Below are 19,093 nucleotides of genomic sequence, written 5' to 3' on the forward strand. Positions count from 1 at the left end.
ACCCTAGGAAACTGATATGGCTTTATTTAAATTTTTGACATTTTGTTATGGATTGCTTGGCATACATTTTTATTTTTCAAAATACTACATTAGAATATCTTGACTAATGAGTTTTTGGCATCTCCTTAAATTTTGCCCCGGAAGCAATTAATCCAAGCCCTAGGGCATGTTTTAACTACTTTTATTGAATTACTAACAACCAATCTTCTCAGTCCATCCGTTTGCAGAGACATATTCTGTATATCCAAAGAACAAAGAGTAAAAGCAAGCAAGCATGATTTCCAAATGAAATAGTTGATTTCTTCAACAAAGACAATTACATGTTCTCCCCCTCATTGTAGAAATGCAGCCCATCTCTTGGGAGGGACATAGACATTGACAGCGTTGTTTAAAATCAGTAGGCACCGTCTGATCATTCCATCTGCTCCCCCTAGGAAAGAAAAATCATTACATGGCAATTTCAGTAGCCTTGAATCCCACATAGTGAATTTTATTAACACGTTGTATTCACTCTGAGAAAATATTTAAAGGGAAATTCTTTCAAGTTGAAAGTGAGTATGAGAGAGTTGGGTATAGAGTAAGTGGCAGTCTTAGAACATGGCCCCAAGTCTTTTTGACACTCCTTTCATGGAGCAGTGGTGGTGTGCAGGTTTCCTATGGGCCCACTTTCTCTTCCTTTTTTTTTTTTTTCTTTTAATTGAAGTATAGTTGATTTATGGGCTTCCCTGAAAGCTCAGTTGGTAAAGAATCCGCCTGCAATGCAGGAGACCCCAGTTCAATTCCTGGGTCAGGAAGATCCACTGGAGAAGGGATAGGCTACCCACTCCAGTATTCTTGGGCTTCCCTTGTGGCTCAGCTGGCAAAGAATCCACCTGCAGTGTGGGAGACCTGGGTTTAATCCCTGGATTGGGAAGATCCCCTGGAGAAGGGAACAGTTACCCACTCTAGTATTCTGGCCTGGAGAATTCCATGGACTGTATGGCCCATGAGATCCCAGAGTGGGAGACGAGCTGAGCAACTTTCATTTTCAGTTTAATAGTTGATTTACACTGTTGTGTTAATTTCTGCTGCATAGCAAAATGACTCAGTTATACATATATATGCATTTGTTTTTATGTTCTTTTCCATTATGGTTTATCCTAGGAGAGTGAATATATTAATAGTTCCCTGTCCTATACAGTATTATCTATCCATTCCAATAGATTGCATAATAAACCATTGTAATAGTTTGCATCTACTAACTCCAGACTCCAAGTCCATCCCTTCGTCTCCCCAACCCCCTTGGCAATCACAAGCCTGTTTTTTATGTCTATAATTCTGTTTCTGTTTCATGTTGTTCAGTCGCTAAGTCACGTCCGACTCTTTGGTGACCCCATGAGCTATAGCCACCGGACTCCTCCGTCCATGAGATCTCCCAGACAAGAATATTGGAGTGGGTTGCCATTTCCTTCTCCAGGGGCTCTTCCCGACCCAGGGATTGAACCCACATCTCCGGCATTGCAGGTGGATTCTTTACCGTCAGAGCTGCCAGAGAAGCCCCATAGATAGGTTCATTTGTGTCATATTTTAGATTCCACATATATATGATATCATATGATATTTGTCTTTCTCTTTCTGACTTATTTCACTTAGTATGATAATCTCCAGTTGCAAAAAAAAAAAATACAGAATACTTGACCAATTTGCATGTCTTCCTTGTGTGGGGGCCATGTTAATCTTCTCTGAATTGTTCCGATTTTAGTGTGTGTGCTGCCAAAGACAGCCCTGGGCACACTTCTTGAATCTGGGCAGGCTTATGACTCCTTCAACCAAGAGACTCCTGTGGGCTCCGTTGTGAGGCTGGGTCGTAAAAGGCAACGCGGCGCAGGCATTCAACACTGGAACACTTGATCTTGAAGTCCTGAGCTGCCTTGTTCAAGTCTAACTACCCTGAGGAGAGTAGCTGTAAAGAAGCCAAGCCGCAGAAAGAAGACAAGTGTAGTTACTCCAGCTGACAGCCCCAGGCCCTGAGGCAGCCCAGCCCAAAGGATGAGACCTGAAATCTCAAGGAGGAGAGGTCCACCACCCCTGCAGTACCCAGTCTGACTCCTGACCCACAAAACCTGTGACCCTAGTCAAGTGGTTATTTCAAGATGCTAAAATTAGGTCCGTTTACTATGCAGCAAAAGTAATTGCAACAGAGCAAGAGGGTCAAAGACATATCGATACGAACGGAGAAGTTTATTATCCGAAAATATCCCAATCATCAGCAGAGTGGGAGTTTACAGTACTTTGGAGTAAAAGTTTTCCCAGAATCATCTTGCGTGATCTTTAAACTTGTTTTCTGCTCTAGTTTCGGAGCAATGAAACATGTAAAGCCCATCTCTTGCTCACGCTTTTCTGTTCAAATTCCCTGTTATCTGTGAAAGCCTCTATCTTAGAGGTGCTTCCTAAAGTGGCTCAAATGGTAAAGAATCTGCCTGCAATGCAGGAGATCCAGGTTTGACCCCTAGGTTGCGAAGATCCCCTGGAGAAGGGAATGGCAACCCACTCCTATATTCTTGCCTGGAAAATCCCATGGGCAGAGGAGCCTGGTGGGCTACAGTCTATGAGGTCTTAAAAGAATCAGACACAACTGAGCATGCACACACCCACACCACCCATTAAAAAAAAAAAAAAAAGACATGCCAAACTTCTCAGCTCAGGCAAGTGCAGTAAAAACCTACCATGCAGTCAGTCCCCCATCTTAGAAGACAGAAGGATTAAAGTTAGTAAACCTTACTGTCTGAGCCTCAATCTCAAATTTCAACCCACGAATGCAAATGTGAGTACATGCAAATGTCAGTGCATCCTCAGCCTTCCCAATAAGAGAGTCAATTAGCACAACTTCTCAGGTGAGGATGTTATCTCATGTCTATATGTTTCACCGTTCTAGCAGTAAAAATGTCAATACCATTGCTGACATTTCAAAAACTAATATAGTCATTACTTTTGTTTGTATATTATTTATTTATAACAAGTGTTTTATACTTATGTATTTATTTAGCTGCTTTGTGTCTGAGGTTTGGCAGGATCTTGGATCTTCATTGCTTCATGAGGCAGCTTTAGTTGTGGCATGAGGGAGATTTTTTTGTTTTTTGTTTTAGTTGCAGCATGTTGGATGTAGTTCCCTGACCAAGGATGGAACCCACGCCCCCTGCATTGGGAGCTTGGGATCTTAGCCACTGGACCACCAGGGAAGTCCCTTGTTTATATTTTAAAGCCACACCACACATACACACACACAATATTAACTGCCAACAATGCTCCTGCTTTTTTATTTCATCCTTGAAACACAATATCTGGTAAGGAAAATAATAAAGTTCTATAAATATATAACATGCTAGCTAGAATAAGCAAGCTTTGTATTGCTATCATCCTGGGATCCAGTTCTACTTTATGATAAGATATACAAGTTAAAGAGTCACCACCTTGGAATGTAGAATTGGGGTGGGGGACGGGGGGGGGGGTGTGTGAAATGTAGAACTGTGTTTCTGTAAATTGTAGACTTCACAGTAGACATATAGTATTACACAGATATGAGAATAATAGAATTTATCATTGTTTCTGTTTTCACTACGCAGTTACCAAATGTCACTAAAATGAACAATTATTTATATTTTTCCTCTAGCTTTATTGAGATATAATTGGCATATAATATTATGTAAGTTTAAGGTGCATGCTGTGATGATTTGATACATGGCTATATGGCTAAATGTTTACCATAAGAAGGTAGCTAACACATCCTTCACCTCACATAGTTACCATTTGTTGTTATGCTGAGAACATTTGAGATCCATTCTCTTACTGAAAAAACTGGATAAGTACATGCAGGAAAATGCAATTTGACCCTCCTCTTACACCACTCAAAAAAACGAACTCAACATGGATTAAAACATAAACATAAGACCTGAAACCATAAAACTCCTAGAAGAAAACACAGGTCCTAGAAGACCTGAAAAGCTCCTTGACACTGGTCCTGGCAGCAGTTTCCCAGACCTAACAGCAAAAGCACAAGGAAGAAAAACAAAAACCAATTGGTAGGCCTACCACAGATTAAAAAGCTTTCACAGCAAAGAAGCAACCAACAAAATGAGAAAGCAGCCTACAGGATGGAAAATATTTGCAAATCATATGTCTGATAAAGGGTCTATTTCCAAAATATAGAAAGAACTCATAAACTTAGCAAAAACACACACACAAAAAAACCCTTCTAAAAAGTAGGCAGAATTGAATAGTTTTCCAAAGACAACACACAAATGGTCACCAGGCACATAAAAAAGCGTGCTCCACACCACTAATCATCAGCAAAATGCAAAGCAAAACCACATGATATCACCTCGTTCTGGTTTAAATGGTGGTGGTTTAGGTGGTTTAGTCACTAAGTTGTGTCCAAGTCTCATGACCCCACCAACTGTAGCCCACCAGGCTCCTCTGTCCATGGGATTCTCCAGGCAAGAATACCGGAGTTGGTGGCCATTTCCTTCTCCAGGAATCTTCCCAACCTAGGGATCAAACCCAGGATCAACTGCATTGTAGGCATATTCTTTACCCACTGAGCTACGAGGGAACCCTTTCAAAAAGATAAACCACAACAAGTGTTATCAAAGGGTGTGAAGTAAGGGAATCCTTTTGCACTGATGGGAATGCAAACTGGCGCAGCCACTATTGAAAACAGTATGGAGGGTCCTCAAAAACTTAAAACTAGCATACCCATGATCTTCCACTGTATAGTCATAAGCTATTTGATTTAGGTCATACCTGAATGGTCTAGTGGTTTTCCCCACTTTCTTCAATTTCAGTCTGAATTTGGCAATAAGGAGTTCATGATCTGAGCCACAGTCAGCTCCCTGTCTTGTTTTTGCTGACTCTATAGAGCTTCTCCATCTTTGGCTGCAAAGAATATAATCAATCTGATTTCAGTGTTGACCATCTGGTGATGTCCATGTGTAGAGTCTTCTCTTTTGTTGTTGGAAGAGGGTGTTTGCTATGACCAGTGAGTTCTCTTGGCAGAACTCTTTATTAGCCTTTGCCCTGCTTCATTCTGTACTCCACGGCCAAATTTGCCTGTTACTCCAGATGTTTCTTGACTTCCTACTTTTGCATTTCAGTCTCCTGTAATGAAAAGGACATCTTTTTTGCGTGTTAGTTCTAGAAGGTCTTGTAGGTCTTCATAGAACTGTTCAAGTTCAGCTTGTTCAGTGTTACTGGTCAGGGCATAGACTTGAATTACCGTGATAGTGAATGATCTGCCTTGGAAACAAGCAGAGATCATTCTGTCATTTTTGAGACTGCATCCACGTACTGCATTTCAGATTCTTTTGTTGACTATGATGGCTACTGTATTTCTTCTAAGGGATTCCTGCCCACAGTAGGAGATATAATGGTCATCTGAGTTAAATTCACCTAGTCCATCTTAGTTCACTGATTCCTAGAATGTCAATGTTCACTCTTGCCATCTCCTGTTTGACCACTTCCAATTTACCTTGATTCATGGACCTAACATTCCAGGTTCCTATGCAATATTGCTCTTTACAGCATTGGACCTTGCTTCTTTCACCAGTCACAGCCACAACTGGGTGTTGTTTTTGCTTTGGCTCCATCTCTTCATTCTTTCTGGAGTTATTTCTCCACTGATCTCCAGTAGCATATTGGGCACCTACTGACCTGGGGAGTTCATCCGTCAGTATCCTGTCTTTGCCTTTTCATGCTATTCATGGGGTTCTCAAGGCAAGAATACTGAAGTGATTTGCCATTCTCTTCTCCAGTGGACCACATTCTGTCAGACCTCTCCACCATGAGCCATCTGTCTTGGGTGGCCCCACACGGCATGGCTTAGTTTCACTGAGTTAGACAAGGCTAACTTGTGATCACAGAGTGTGATCACCATTGGCTAGTTGTCTGTGATTGTGGTTTCAGTCTGCCTGCCCTCTGATGCCCTCTCTCAGTGCCTACCATCTTACTTGGGTTTCTCTTACCTTGGATGTGGGGTATCTCTTCAAGGCTGCTCCAGCAAAGCACAGCCACTGCTCCGTACCTTGGACGTGGGGTAGCTCCTCTCGGCCACCGCCCCTAACCTTGGAAGAAAGTGGGGAAAACCACTAGACCATTCAGGTATGACCTAAATCAAATCCCTTATGACTATACAGTGGAAGTGAGAAAAAGATTTAAGGGACTAGATCTGATAGACAGAGTCCCTGATGAACTATGGACGGAGGTTCGTGACATTGTACAGGAGACAGGGATCAAGACCATCCCCAAGAAAAAGAAATGCAAAAAAGCAAAATGGCTGTCTAAGGAGGCCTTACAAATAGCTGAGAAAAGAAGAGAAGTGAAAAGCAGAGGAGAAAAGGAAAAATATACCCACTTGAATGCAGAGTTCCAAAGAATAGCAAGGAGAGATAAGAAAGCCTTCCTCAGTGATCAATGCAAAGAAATAGAGGAAAACAATAGAATGGGAAAGACTAGAGATCTCTTCAAGAAAACTAGAGATACAAGGGAACATTTCAGGCAAAGATGGGTTCTACAAAGGACAGAAATGGTATGGACCTAACAGAAGCAGAAGATATTAAGAAAAGGTGGCAAGAATACACAGAAGAACTGTACAAAAAAGATCTTCACAACCCAGATAATCACAATGGTGTGATCACTCACCTAGAGCCAGACATCTTGGAATATGAAGTCAGGTGGGCATTAGGAAGCATCACTACGAACAAAGCTAGTGGAGGTGATGGAATTCCAGTTGAGCTATTTCAAATCCTGAAAGATGATGCTGTGAAAGTGCTGCACTCAATATGCCAGCAAATTTGGAAAACTCAGCAGTGACCACAGGACTGGAAAAGGTCAGTTCTCATTCCAATTCCAAAGAAAGGCAATGCCAAAGAATGCTCAAACTACCACACAATTGCACTCATCTCGCACACTAGTAAAGTAATGCTCAAAATTCTCCAAGCCAGGCTTCAGCAATATGTGAACCATGAACTTCCAGATGTTCAAGCTGGTTTTAGAAAAGGCAGAGGAACCAGAGATCAAATTGCCAACATCCACTGGATCATCGAAAAAGCAAGAGAGTTCCAGAAAAACATCTATTTCTGCTTTATTGACTATGCCAAAGCCTTTGACTGTGTGGATCACAATAAACTGTGGAAAATTCTGAAAGAGATGGGAATACCAGACCACCTGACCTGCCTCTTGAGAAACCTGTATGCAGGTCAAGAAGCAACAGTTAGAACTGGACATGGAACAACAAACTGGTTCCAAATACGAAAATGAGTATGTCAAGGCTGTATATTGTCACCCTGCTTATTTAACTTATATGCAGAGTACATCATGAGAAACGCTGGGCTGGAGGAAGCACAAGCTGGAATCAAGATTGCTGGGAGAAATATCAATAACCTCAGATATGCAGATGACACTACCCTTATGGCAGAAAGTAAAGAAGAACTAAAGGGCCTCTTGATGAAAGTGAGAGGACAGTGTAAAAGTTGGCTTAAAGCTCAACATTCAGAAAACTAAGATCATGGCATCCGGTCCCATCACTTCATGGCAAATAGATGGGGAAACAGCGGAAACAGTGGCTGACTGTATTTTTCTGGGCTCCAAAATCACTGCAAATGGTGATTGCAGCCATGACATTAAAAGACGCTTACTCCTTGGAAGGAAAGTTATAACCAACCTCAACAGCATATTAAAAAGCAGAGACATCACTTTTGAGAGAGTCATTTCCTAGGCAGGTTGATAAGAAGTCTAGGGGTTCCCAGGGAGAGAGAGGTCTGGGATATTCAAGGAGGAAGAAAGGACAAATTTTTTTTACTTTTTTTCCTCTACATTCCTTAGGATTATATAACAATAATGTATCCTGCCTGAGGACAGTCTTTGGATTAAACCCTCTGGCTAATTCTGTTATCTTAAAACATAAATTATGGGAGTAGGTCTGGTCTTTACAAGGATGTATCCTGCCTGAGGACAATCTTTGGATTCAACCTTCTGGCCAACTCTGTTATCTTAAAATGTAAATTATGGGAGTGGGTCTCGTGAGGTCTTTACAACCTCCAGACATTCTTTGGATTCATTGGAGAGTATATAACTCCATGGCTAACACTAGCAAAGGGGGTACTCTTTTGCCCCCTTCTGATGCCTATGTCAGAAGCTTTCTCTATCTCCTTTATACTTTAATAAAACTTTATTACACAAAAGCTCTGAGCGATCCAGCCTCGTCTCTGGCCCCGGATTGAATTCATCTCCTCTGGAGGCCAAGAATCACACGTCTCATCGTTCAGCAACAATCTTTCACTTTGTCAACAAAGGTCCGTCTAGTGAAGGCTATGGTTTTTCCAGTGGTCATGTATGGGTGTGAGAGTTGGACTATAAAGAAAGCTGAGCGCAGAAGAATTGACGCTTTTGAACTGTGGTATTGGAGAAGACTCTTGAGAGTCCCTTGACTGCAAAGAGATCCAACTAGTCCATCCTAAAGGATATTAGTCCTGGGTGTTCTTTGGAAGGACTGATGCTGAAGCTGAAACTCCAATACTTTGGCCACCTGATGCAAAGAGCTGACTCATTGGAAAAGACCCTGATGCTGGGGCAGATTGAGGGCAGGAGGAGAAGGGGACAACAGAAGATGAGATGGTTGGATGGCATCACCGACTCAATGGACATGGGTTTGGGTGGACTCCGGGAGTTGTTGATGGACAGGGAGGCATGGCGTGCTGCGGTTCATGGGGTCACAAAGCGTCGGACACGACTGAGCAACTGAACTGAACTGATCCATGATCTAACAACCCCACTACTGAATCTATATCCAAAGGAACTGAAATCAAGATCTCATCAAGATATCCACACTCCCATGTTCAGTGCTGTAGTATTCACACTAGCCAACCTAAGATCCATGAATTGATGAATGGTTAAAGAAAATGTGTATATATATAATGGAATACTATTCATACATGAGAAAAAGAAGGAAATTCTGCTGCTTGAGACTACTTAGATGAAACTTGAGGGCATTGTGCTAAGTGAAATAAGTCAGACAGGGGAAAACAAATATTGTATTATCACTCATATGTGGAACATAAAAACCCAAGGTCATACAGTGGGGTCACCAGGATCTAGGGAATGGGGGCGATGAGAAAGTACTGGTCCAAGTATTGGACAAACTTCCAGTTATAAGATTAACAAGTTCTGAGGCTCCAATGTACAGCATGGTGATTATAACTAATAATACCGTATTCTATTTTCTTGTTTACTTATTTAGTGCTGTTCTGGGTCTTCATTGCTGCACCGACTTTCTCAAGTTGCAGTGACCTGGGGGTACACCTCACTGCAGTGCACAGGCTTCTCACTGTTTTGGCTTCTGTGGTGGCAGAGCACATGTTCTAGTTGCATGGGCTTCAGTAGTTGCAGCATGTGAGCTTGGTCTTTATGGCTCTTGGGCTCTAGAGTGTGGGGTCAGTAGTTGCAGCTCACAGGCTTAGTTGCTGTGCAGTATGTGGAGTCTTCCCAGACAGGGGGTGGAACTGGTGTCCCCTGCATTGGCAAGCGGATTCTCAACCACTGAACCACCAGGGAAGTCCCAGTATTATATTATATTTGAATGTTGCTAAGACAGTAGATCTTAAATATTCTCACCACAAAAGAGAAATGGTAATTATGTAACAGGATGGAGGTGTTAGCTAACTATGGTGGTAATTTTGAAATAAATGAATGTATCAGATTAGCACATTGTACACCTGAAACTCATACAGTGTTGTCAATTACATCTCAGTAAAGCCAGGGGAATAAAAAGATTACTCTCTAAGCAACTTTCAAGTATACAATGCAGTATTGTCAACTATAGTCACCATTCTGTACATTACATTCCCAGAATTTATTCCTCACATCACTGTAGTTGGTCCCCTATGGCTAATATCTCATTTCCTCTACCCCCCCAACCCCTGGTGACCACCATTCTACTGTCTGTTTCTGAATCTTTCTTAACATTCCACATGTAAGTAAGATCACACTAGATTTGTGTCTGTTTCACTTGGCATAATGCTCTCATGATTCCAGTTATTTTTAAATCATGGAATGCAGAGGTGTGCATTTTCTTTCATATAGGGAACTAAAACATAAACCAAACTTCAGGAGTAACATCGATTGTTTTCGCGAAATGCAAAATACATTTCCAACCAATTTCTACAAGTTATTGTTAACCAAGCAGAATAAGACAGACACCAGAGAAATCTGTAACGAGAGCATGATTCAGTCAATTGGCAACACTGTATCCTAGTGAATTCTATTAATCATCTTCACTTAGATATTAATTCCTTACTACCTGACATGCTCAGAGACTACGGAATTGGAAATAGCAGAGGCTCTTCCTTCTGTAACATTAGGCAAGGGATTCTCTGGGCTGTAGGTTCCGCGAGTGTAGAACAAGGATCACAAACACCAGTGCAGAACCGCGCACAGGCGCCAACACGTCGAGAAGCCTACACAGTAGCATGTAGCCTGGAATCACTGTATATTATTACGTCACAGGCAGAAGCCCTGCGATTATTTCTCCCGGGGCAGCGAAAGCTACAGGTTTATTCTGGAAAAGACAACTCATCTGAGGAATACATCTCAGAGGCATAGGCAAGGATGGATTTAAAGTGATGTGTTTCTTTAGTTGTATAGAATTTACAGCTATGTTGTTATCTAGGGTTGAGTTTTGTATTATTTACAGCTTGATTATTTTTTCTTCTGTTTCTGATTCTAAACAGCTCACCACACACTCCCTCCACTCTATATCTTGCTCTCTTTCCTTAATTATTCTCTTTCTCATACACACACCTACTTTCACTGAACATCTATGGCTAGAAGTAGGAGGCAGCTTTTAGAAGAGGAAATTTCACATCGAACTATATGCATACTATGTATCTAACCATGTCCCTCCCCGCCCCCCCCCAAAAAAAAACCCTTAAGAAAAATTATTCTATTTCCTTTTATGGTCATTTAAGGTAGAAGCATTTAAAAGAGGAAGGAAAGGCTGGTTTAACTATCAAAAAAAAAAAAAAAAGGAAGTTAAAGAAATCGTGAAAGCAAAAGGGGAGTGGGAGAGAGACAAGAGAACTCAGGAAGAAAACCAAAATCAAGGAAAGTGGAAAAAGACAAGTGAAGCAGGAAGACAAGAAAAGAGGCTATAAAAGCTCAAGCTCAGCGGGTTCCAAAGCAAGCCTTAGTCACGCTGGCCAGAGTATTGGCATGGTGAAAGCAGTGGCCTGAATTCCAGGCAAATCACAGAAATTACAGAATCTCGGGCACAGCATATAAATTTTTGAGTCTCTTTCATTGCCTGTAAAAGGCAGATGAAACCTTTGCCCCTTATAAGTTTAAATTCTCGTTTTATTTCTGATACACCTTCTCGTGTTGGCTTAAATTGCTTACCACGGCGTTAAGCTCTTCAACAGCTTTTTATACCCATCCTTTCAACGTGCCACCCCGATAATTCAAATGGAAACTAAATTAAAATCACATTAATCCGATCAAGCCAGACTAGGTACCGCTTATCCCAACTTCCATATGCAAAGTTGTCATTTTATGAATGTCACTCTCCCACTTTACACACTAAGGGAACACATTAAAACGACAAGAAAGTCTTCAAATAAACCTGAATTACAACACATTTTGGAGTTTCCTTTCAATAGAACTTCCAGCTTGGAAGATCAACTAGGGTGAGGGGCCGTTTTCACCCTTATTAGGAAACGAGCACAGTTTACAGGCTTAATTCGAAGCTTTAGGAAATTACTAAAGAGGTTTCCTTTCCAAGAAAGGTTCAGGCCAGAGGAGAAGCTGGCGACCTCCATACCCAGCCCGCCCCGCACTTGGCATCAGATTAGGACTAGGAGGGAGGGGCCTGTCGCTGACGTCACAGGGGGCCGGCGGAGCGGAGGGCGAAGGGAGGGGCGAAGGGAGGGGCGAAGGGAGGGGCGGGCGACGACGCGACTGCGCAGGGGCGGAAGGCGGACAGACAGAAAAGACCGGCGAGCTAGATCCGGCAGCTGGCGGAGGAAGCCGCTCGACCACAGCCACGCAAGGGAAGAGCGTGCCGCGCGTGCGCGGGGCGTGGCCCTAAACCTTCCGTCTTTTCGGCTTGTAGGCGTCGCTTCCCGCTTCCCCTCGCGACCCTGGCTGGCTTGGGCCTTCCTAGAATTGACGAGGTTAGGGCGCCCCTCCCTCTCGACCATTGTGAAATCTTTCTGCCCCCGGAGTCCGAGGCAAGCCCAACCAGGTCTTGCACGTGTTCATTGACCCCAGGCAGAGCGCGATCAGGCTTCGCGGGCGCTGCGGGACCTGGGGCGGGCACTTGTCTCACGGACTGTGGGCGCCAGGCTGACAACGGGTTGGTTGAAGGTCTTTCCGCCACGGTAGAGCCCTCGGAGAAACCCGCCTCTGGATCGGAAATGGCCCTTGAGCTGCTGGAGGAGGGAGTTACCGCCAGTGTCCTGTGAAAATTGTGAATGCTGTAATGATTGTCTAATTAAATTCACTTCACCGAAGCTGGCAGAACGTTATGAGGTTCCTTTTTGGGAAAGACAAGCAGAGTGAAGTGATTCTTGGTCTTCACGTTTTAAAACAGGTCCTGTAACTATGAAGGGGTACAATGGAGCTTTTCCTGCTTGTGTCTTCCTTGCGGCCACCTGTTTCTCCCAGGGAAGAGAGACCGGGTTGGGATTTCCGGGTCTACAGATCCAAAGCAGCCTGAAAGGAGTCACATCAGAACAATACCTTAACAGCCCACCTCTAGATTGAATGAATAAATATAAACTAGTGGTTAAATGAAGGGCAGGGAAGCCTGGCGTGCTGCAGTCCATGGGGTCACAAAGAGTCGGACACGGACACGACTGAGCAACTGAACAACAACGTCTATTTCTCTTATTTTTCTATCCTGAAAATTAGGTATACACTAGATATTATTAAGCCTACAGGCAAAACAGTTGATAACTCAGCAGCCATCTCCCACTGATTCATACTTCCCACCTAAAGCACTATCTGGATTGCTATTGAGATACTGGTGATTTGTATGAAAGCAATACACTATAAAGCAATTATGAGTCAACCGTAAGTATTGCTTTCAAGATGTAGGGAGGCTTTTAGATAACCTCTAAATTGTTTCCTGATTTGTGAATAGAAAAATCTGGTAGTTTCAAGGTGTGGCGGATGAGCAATATCCGTTTCTGTCACTATGTCACTGTCACTGAGGAAACATTTTCCTAAGGCAAAACTAGACTAGGTCTCGAGTTAGTTTAATGATAGTTTCTCTAAGGCATCCTATGGTGGGCCCAGAGAAAGCTTGTTTTCAGTTCAGTCCAGTCGCTCAGTCCTGTCTGACTCTTTGGGACCCCATGGACTGCAGCAGCCAGTTTTAGTTACATAGTTAAGTGATTTATTTTCATTGTGACAACCGGTGTTACACTGAACCAGGGGAAAGCAGTATTATGATAGAGCCTTTGAATGTTGTCTTGGAAAGAACCCTGGATTGGTCATCAGAAGAGCCAGAGTTCTAATCTAACCCTAGCACTCAGTATAAATTCTTCACCTAAAATCTTTCGTTCCTCTGGATTCCCGTTTCCTCATGCTTGGTGTGGTCCTTGTCACTCTTGAATTCTCCTCTTGGCTGGTCTGTCTTCCACTTGGCATAACATAATTCAGTGGGTACTCACTAGAGATTTGTTGAAATAACTGTTTACAAATCTACAAAGTTTCATATTGAGGCATTTTTCTTTCTTGAAACTATATATGTAAGATGGTATTAAACTGTGTATGTTATTTACTGTCAAAGAATCATCCCATAGATGACCTATTTCAGAGATGTTGGGGTACCTTTACAGAGGATATATCTTGTGGACACTACCTTAACTAAATCAAAATTAACCAAGATTTGGGCATCATGTGCCCTTTGCTATGAAGGTTAGAGAAAGATTCAACAACAACTATGGATTATTCCTAGGAAAATAGGAATCTAATAATAAATCACTGACAACTCCAAATGAAGGAATATGCTGCGAAACAGTTGACCTGGAGTCATGAAAAACTACCATAAAAGACAAATGTCATAGAAAATTTTTCTAAAAGAGTTGTGACAAGGAAGTCAACGATATGAGGCTCACTTATTTTTATTTTACAATGTTCTAAATGTCTGATGTAGTCCTCAGATTCCCAGAAGTTACCTCCTATTCCCACTAAGACGACAAATATGTAGGGTGCTTCAGAAAAGCTGATTTCTTATTATTCCTAAAAGTTTCTTCAGTGAAAGACTGCTCTTGCACTGAAAGAAGCATGTTGAATGCTTATTGGAAATAGAAAACACTACTAAATGAAGTCCGCTACTAAATTGTTCAAAATTGTAGCTCTCAATCCTTAAGAGGAAAATGGAATCATTTTTTAAATGTCATTTTCAGGGACTTGCTGGGCCCTTTCTATTTTTAGAAATAGAATATTGCCTAGGCCTAGTTAGAGGGAAACAGTAACAATGAAACTACTGGAAACGTTTGAAGAAATAAATGTTCTTAGTAGTATTCTGATTTATAGCTCTTGATTTTTTTGAGACAGTCCAGTCACTGGTTCTCTTCTGTAGTGCCAGGCTTACATCCTCCTCTCAGCAATCTTAGCAGGAACAAGCACCTTTCTGTCTTCCCCTGGCCAGGATTACAGAGTCCTGGAATGGCTTTTGTCCTGAACCAGTCACCAGGAGGAAGTGGGGTGGGAGGTGCTGGGGAAGAGGTCAGACCTGCCCAGACCACCTGTCCAGAGAATGGAGAGGCTGTGGGTCCCTAGGGAAAAGGAAAGAAGGGAGACGATGACAGGCAGGCTAAAACACAGATGTCCACTGTTCTTCACTCAGTAGTCTCCTATGTCTCTGTCCTAGACCTGTCTCTCTCTGCCTGAAATGCTCTTCCACACTCACCCTGCAGACAAATACCTATCTAACTTTTAAAACCTAGATCTCACATCATCTTCTTGTTACCACCTTCTTTGTCCATAAGATTATTCTTATCTCAGAACCATTTCTGTCCTGTTTCCCTATTTCTATTATTACATTGAATTGGATTTGTTTTCAAAACAATTAATTGCAATTATATAAGTAATATCTATTCACTATCAAAAAATTTAAACAGTAATAGCAGTCAAAGAGTGGCCCATGGGCAGGCACCAAACTGAACTGTTTGTTACAGGCATCAGTCAGTCCAGAAATTGAGAGCAAGTGTCTAAAATGTGTTATGGCAGTTTTACAGAACTGTGTGTGTGTTGACCCTAATAATAAACAATTCAGTCTTGCATTTTAATTTCATTTTACTGGTAATTCATCATTTATATGTGGTTAATGCACATGTGCTAAGTTGCTTCAGTCATGTCTGACTGTCTCCCCACGGACTGTAGCCCACCAGGCTCCTCTGTCCATGGGATTTTCCAGGCAAGAATACTGGAGTGGGTTGCCATTTCCTTCTCCAGGGGATCTTCCCAACCCAGGGATTGAACTTGTGTCTCCCTCAGCTCCTGCACTGGCAGGAAGATTCTTTATCACTTGAGCTACCTGGGAAGCCATTAGTGGTGAGAAAACAGCTTAAATAATTGTTTAGCTAATTTAAGCAAATTTAGTCATTTGCCTCAAGTTGCATGGTTATTGCGTGAAGGGAATTTCTTTTCCCCAGAGCTCTGGAGTCAACTCCAGAGCCTCCAGTACTTTCTGCCGTTGGGTTCCACTTCCTCCATACTGAGATTAGCAAAAGATGTAAAATCATCCAATGTGCTCTAAAGCCTTGCTGCTCAGAATAGCTTAGACTGGCAGTATCAGCATCACTTGGGAGACTTTTTAAGAAATGGGGCTTTCAGGCTCCACCCAGGTAATCTGTATACATCTAAAGTTTGAGAAGCATTTCTTAAAGAATACCAGGAAATGGCAGATCTCGCTGCATTAGTTTTCTATAACTGCTATTTAAAATTACAACAGATTTAGGGGCATAAAGCAACAAAAATTTATATTATTTTACAGTTTTTCAAGTTAGAAATCCTAAATCAGTTTCAGTGGGCCAAAATCCAGGGGTTGATGGGGTCACACTTCCTTGATGTGGTCTGTTTGGAAATCATGCCAATAAGCTCATTAAGACTGGCTGACCAGTTTCTGACATTAAATATTATGAATAAATCCATCCAAAGACCGGCTTGATTGGATTATTTGCAATCAGTAGATATTTACTGAGTAGCTATTTGCAGCCTCATCTTTGGACCTTAGTTTCCTTTTTTGAATAAAAAAGATGAGACTAGATACTAACTTCAAAAGCAAACCTGTGGTTTTGTTAGCTTTGCAGTTCATCAAATTGGCACTGGCCTTTTAACTTTTAGCCACACATGCCCAGTTTCTGGACACACCTCCAAATACTGTCTCAGAGCCTCTTGTCCACACTCAGTCACCAGATAACATCACTGTATAGTTTCTTTGAGTTCCTGGCCCCTTGCTGCAACTCTCTGAGTGCAGCAGTTCCAACAAGCCTCCAGTTCCCCAGCCCAGGCCTATGTAGAACAGAGGTCATGGGCTATTAAGCGCCCTGTGAGGACACAGCATAGAGCAGAAGTGGAAATGTGACTGATCTACCAAGTGTTGCAAAAATAACAGGATAAATCGGAACCTGTAGCTTCTACTAGGGAGAGAGGGTTGTGGTGGTAGGACAGACACCCAGGATAGGACTGACCTCCGGATGGAAGAAGGCAAGACCAGGCAGCCTATGGAAGGCCCTAGGAGAAAAGCATGTAGGTCAGCCTGCAAGCTCTGATTAAGTATCTACCGTATACACAGTGTCTTATAGGTTTCTGTGGAGAATGTCAATAAATGCAAAATGGTCCTGTTTTTAAGGAGACAATAAATTCACCCATGAAGTAATCAGGTAACTGCATGATAGTATGGAATCATGTGTCAGAATGTATACTAGGAGGGAGTCCAAAGAAGGAGAAAATTAATAAAAGGTAGATCAGGTGGAGGAGGCCCCTGGCAAAAGGTAGGGAATTTCATCTGTATCTCAAAAAAAAAAAAAAAAAATTGTTTAACATAAAGGAGGAGTTAGAATATTGTAGACTTGAGAAATGGAAGCAGGGTTAAGTGAAATCGGGAAAGTAAACACATATTGGTGAGACAGGTCCAGCTGATCTTGGTTCAGGTTGAAACGGGAATAAGGTGAGGTGGTAATGCGATGAGGAAATGAGTGACAGGGCAAGTTTAGATTGTGGAAAGCCTCAATTGCCAAAAAGTATTGATTTCTAGTATCTCCAACTTTTTTTTTTTTTTTTTTGAGAAAGTGGAAGAAGTAAGCTGATATTTCAAGAGCAATTTAAGATGTCCCAGGATGAGCTAAGGATGGCAGAGACTGGAGGCAAGAAGACCATTTAGAAAGCTACTGTGGTGGTCCAGGCATGAAAGACAGCAGATACAGTAGAACAGGACAGGCAGATTCAAGGAAGGAACAAGACTTAGTGACTAAAATACAATAAAGAAGAAATAGCCAAGGGATAGTCTGCAGTTCAAGATGTCTGAATAAACAGAGTCAAAGAATTTTAGACCATCAAGGGGTCCAGTTGGATCCCTTTATGAGAAAATGGGTGGTCGTTTAAGTGCCAGAACCAGTTCTCCACAGAGCCAGCAGAGCTCAGGCCAGTGTTACAAGATTCACCAAACAGTACAAGCCTAAGTGCTAATTACACATAAATCATTTTCAGTCCCAACCACTGGACCGCCAGGGAATTCCCTAGAATGACTCTTCCTAATGGTGAGAGCAACCTGATCAGAATGTGTTGTCATATAACTGCCACAGGACTAAATGAAAAATAGTCATGTAACTATACGAATCGTTCCTTTGTGAAGTCAGATTCTTTCTGATTTCTGCTGTGAATAGAAACTTGATTAGCAATTTCTTACGGTTTTAAGTGCTCCCTATTGACATGAACCATAATGACATATCCCTTCTCTGACTGCTTTTTGCACTTACTGGTCACCTTTATATTTGTCTCTGAGTGTACCATTCCCTTTATTAAGAGTGTACGTCCTTCTTGGTAGGGGACTTATACTTCATTTGCTCTTAGCCTAAATTACAGTGTTGTGTTTTGAAACTCTGCTAGTCCACTTACGGTTAGCCAATTGCTGAAGAAACTAATGAAATTTTTAGGATTAAAGAAACTGAAAGTTTAAATAATAATGAAAAATACACTCCCCTGAGAGACTGCAGAGACTAATGACATGAGAACTGATTTAAGCACCAGGAATATGATTCTTCAATAGCCTCAGAGAGGTCACAGATAATTCCATTTGTCTCTTCAGTCATCATCTGAAGCCTGCAGGTCTTGGTAAGTTAAAATGCAACTTTAATTATCAATGATTTCCTTTTAGACGTGGGTAAACTCAGGGTCTACTAGGACTGCTGTTAAGAAAGAATATACAAAATATTTGGAGAAGGGAATGGCAATCCACTCCAGTATTCTTGCCTGGAGAATCCCATGGACAGAGGAGCCTGGCAGCCTACAGTGCCTAGGATCACAGAGTCTGACATGACTGAGCAACTAACACTTCAAACTTCAACTGGATGCAATTTGAAGTATAGTCAGAAAAGAGTGGGAAGTGGGCACAAAGTTGTTGAATAGTTTGAGTGGTTATGCACTTCTGGAAGTTATTTCCAGACACAGGAGGAGGGCAGCAGGGAAGTCCTCTGGGAAAAGATACAAGGAGTAGAGCAAGCCACCCCTCCTTCTCCCAGAACTCCTCATTCCTATGCTTGTGAACTTTTTTAGATGAATCATGGACCTGGAAGTTAAAAATGTATTATAAAATAATGGGTTGGCCAAAAAGTTCGTTAGGGTTTTTCTGTACAAACTTTTTGGCCAACTCAATACATCAAGACATCACCAAGTCAGCTTACTGGAGAAGCATGGTGGGAGATTCTCTAAATATTAGAAAAATGTTACATTAAGAAATAGTCTTACATTACTCTCAAGTCATTACAAATACAGGTGATGAGTTCACTGAAGCTCAGTGTTTTGATGAAGCATATTACCAATTAGGTTTTATTTTTTTCCC

At 41.9% G+C, this 19,093-nt stretch overlaps 1 non-coding gene across 1 annotated transcript; it reads right to left on the reverse strand.

The window, feature by feature from the left end:
- Positions 1–1,658: 1,658 nt before the first annotated feature.
- Positions 1,659–1,765, reverse strand: LOC122445639. Its single transcript, XR_006270605.1, has one exon. It is a non-coding gene; the product is annotated as a U6 spliceosomal RNA (small nuclear RNA).
- Between the last annotated feature and the right edge of the window lie 17,328 nt (positions 1,766–19,093).

The sequence above is a fragment of the Cervus canadensis genome, chromosome 7 (assembly GCF_019320065.1).
Source record: "Cervus canadensis isolate Bull #8, Minnesota chromosome 7, ASM1932006v1, whole genome shotgun sequence".
Classification (NCBI taxonomy): domain Eukaryota; kingdom Metazoa; phylum Chordata; class Mammalia; order Artiodactyla; family Cervidae; genus Cervus; species Cervus canadensis.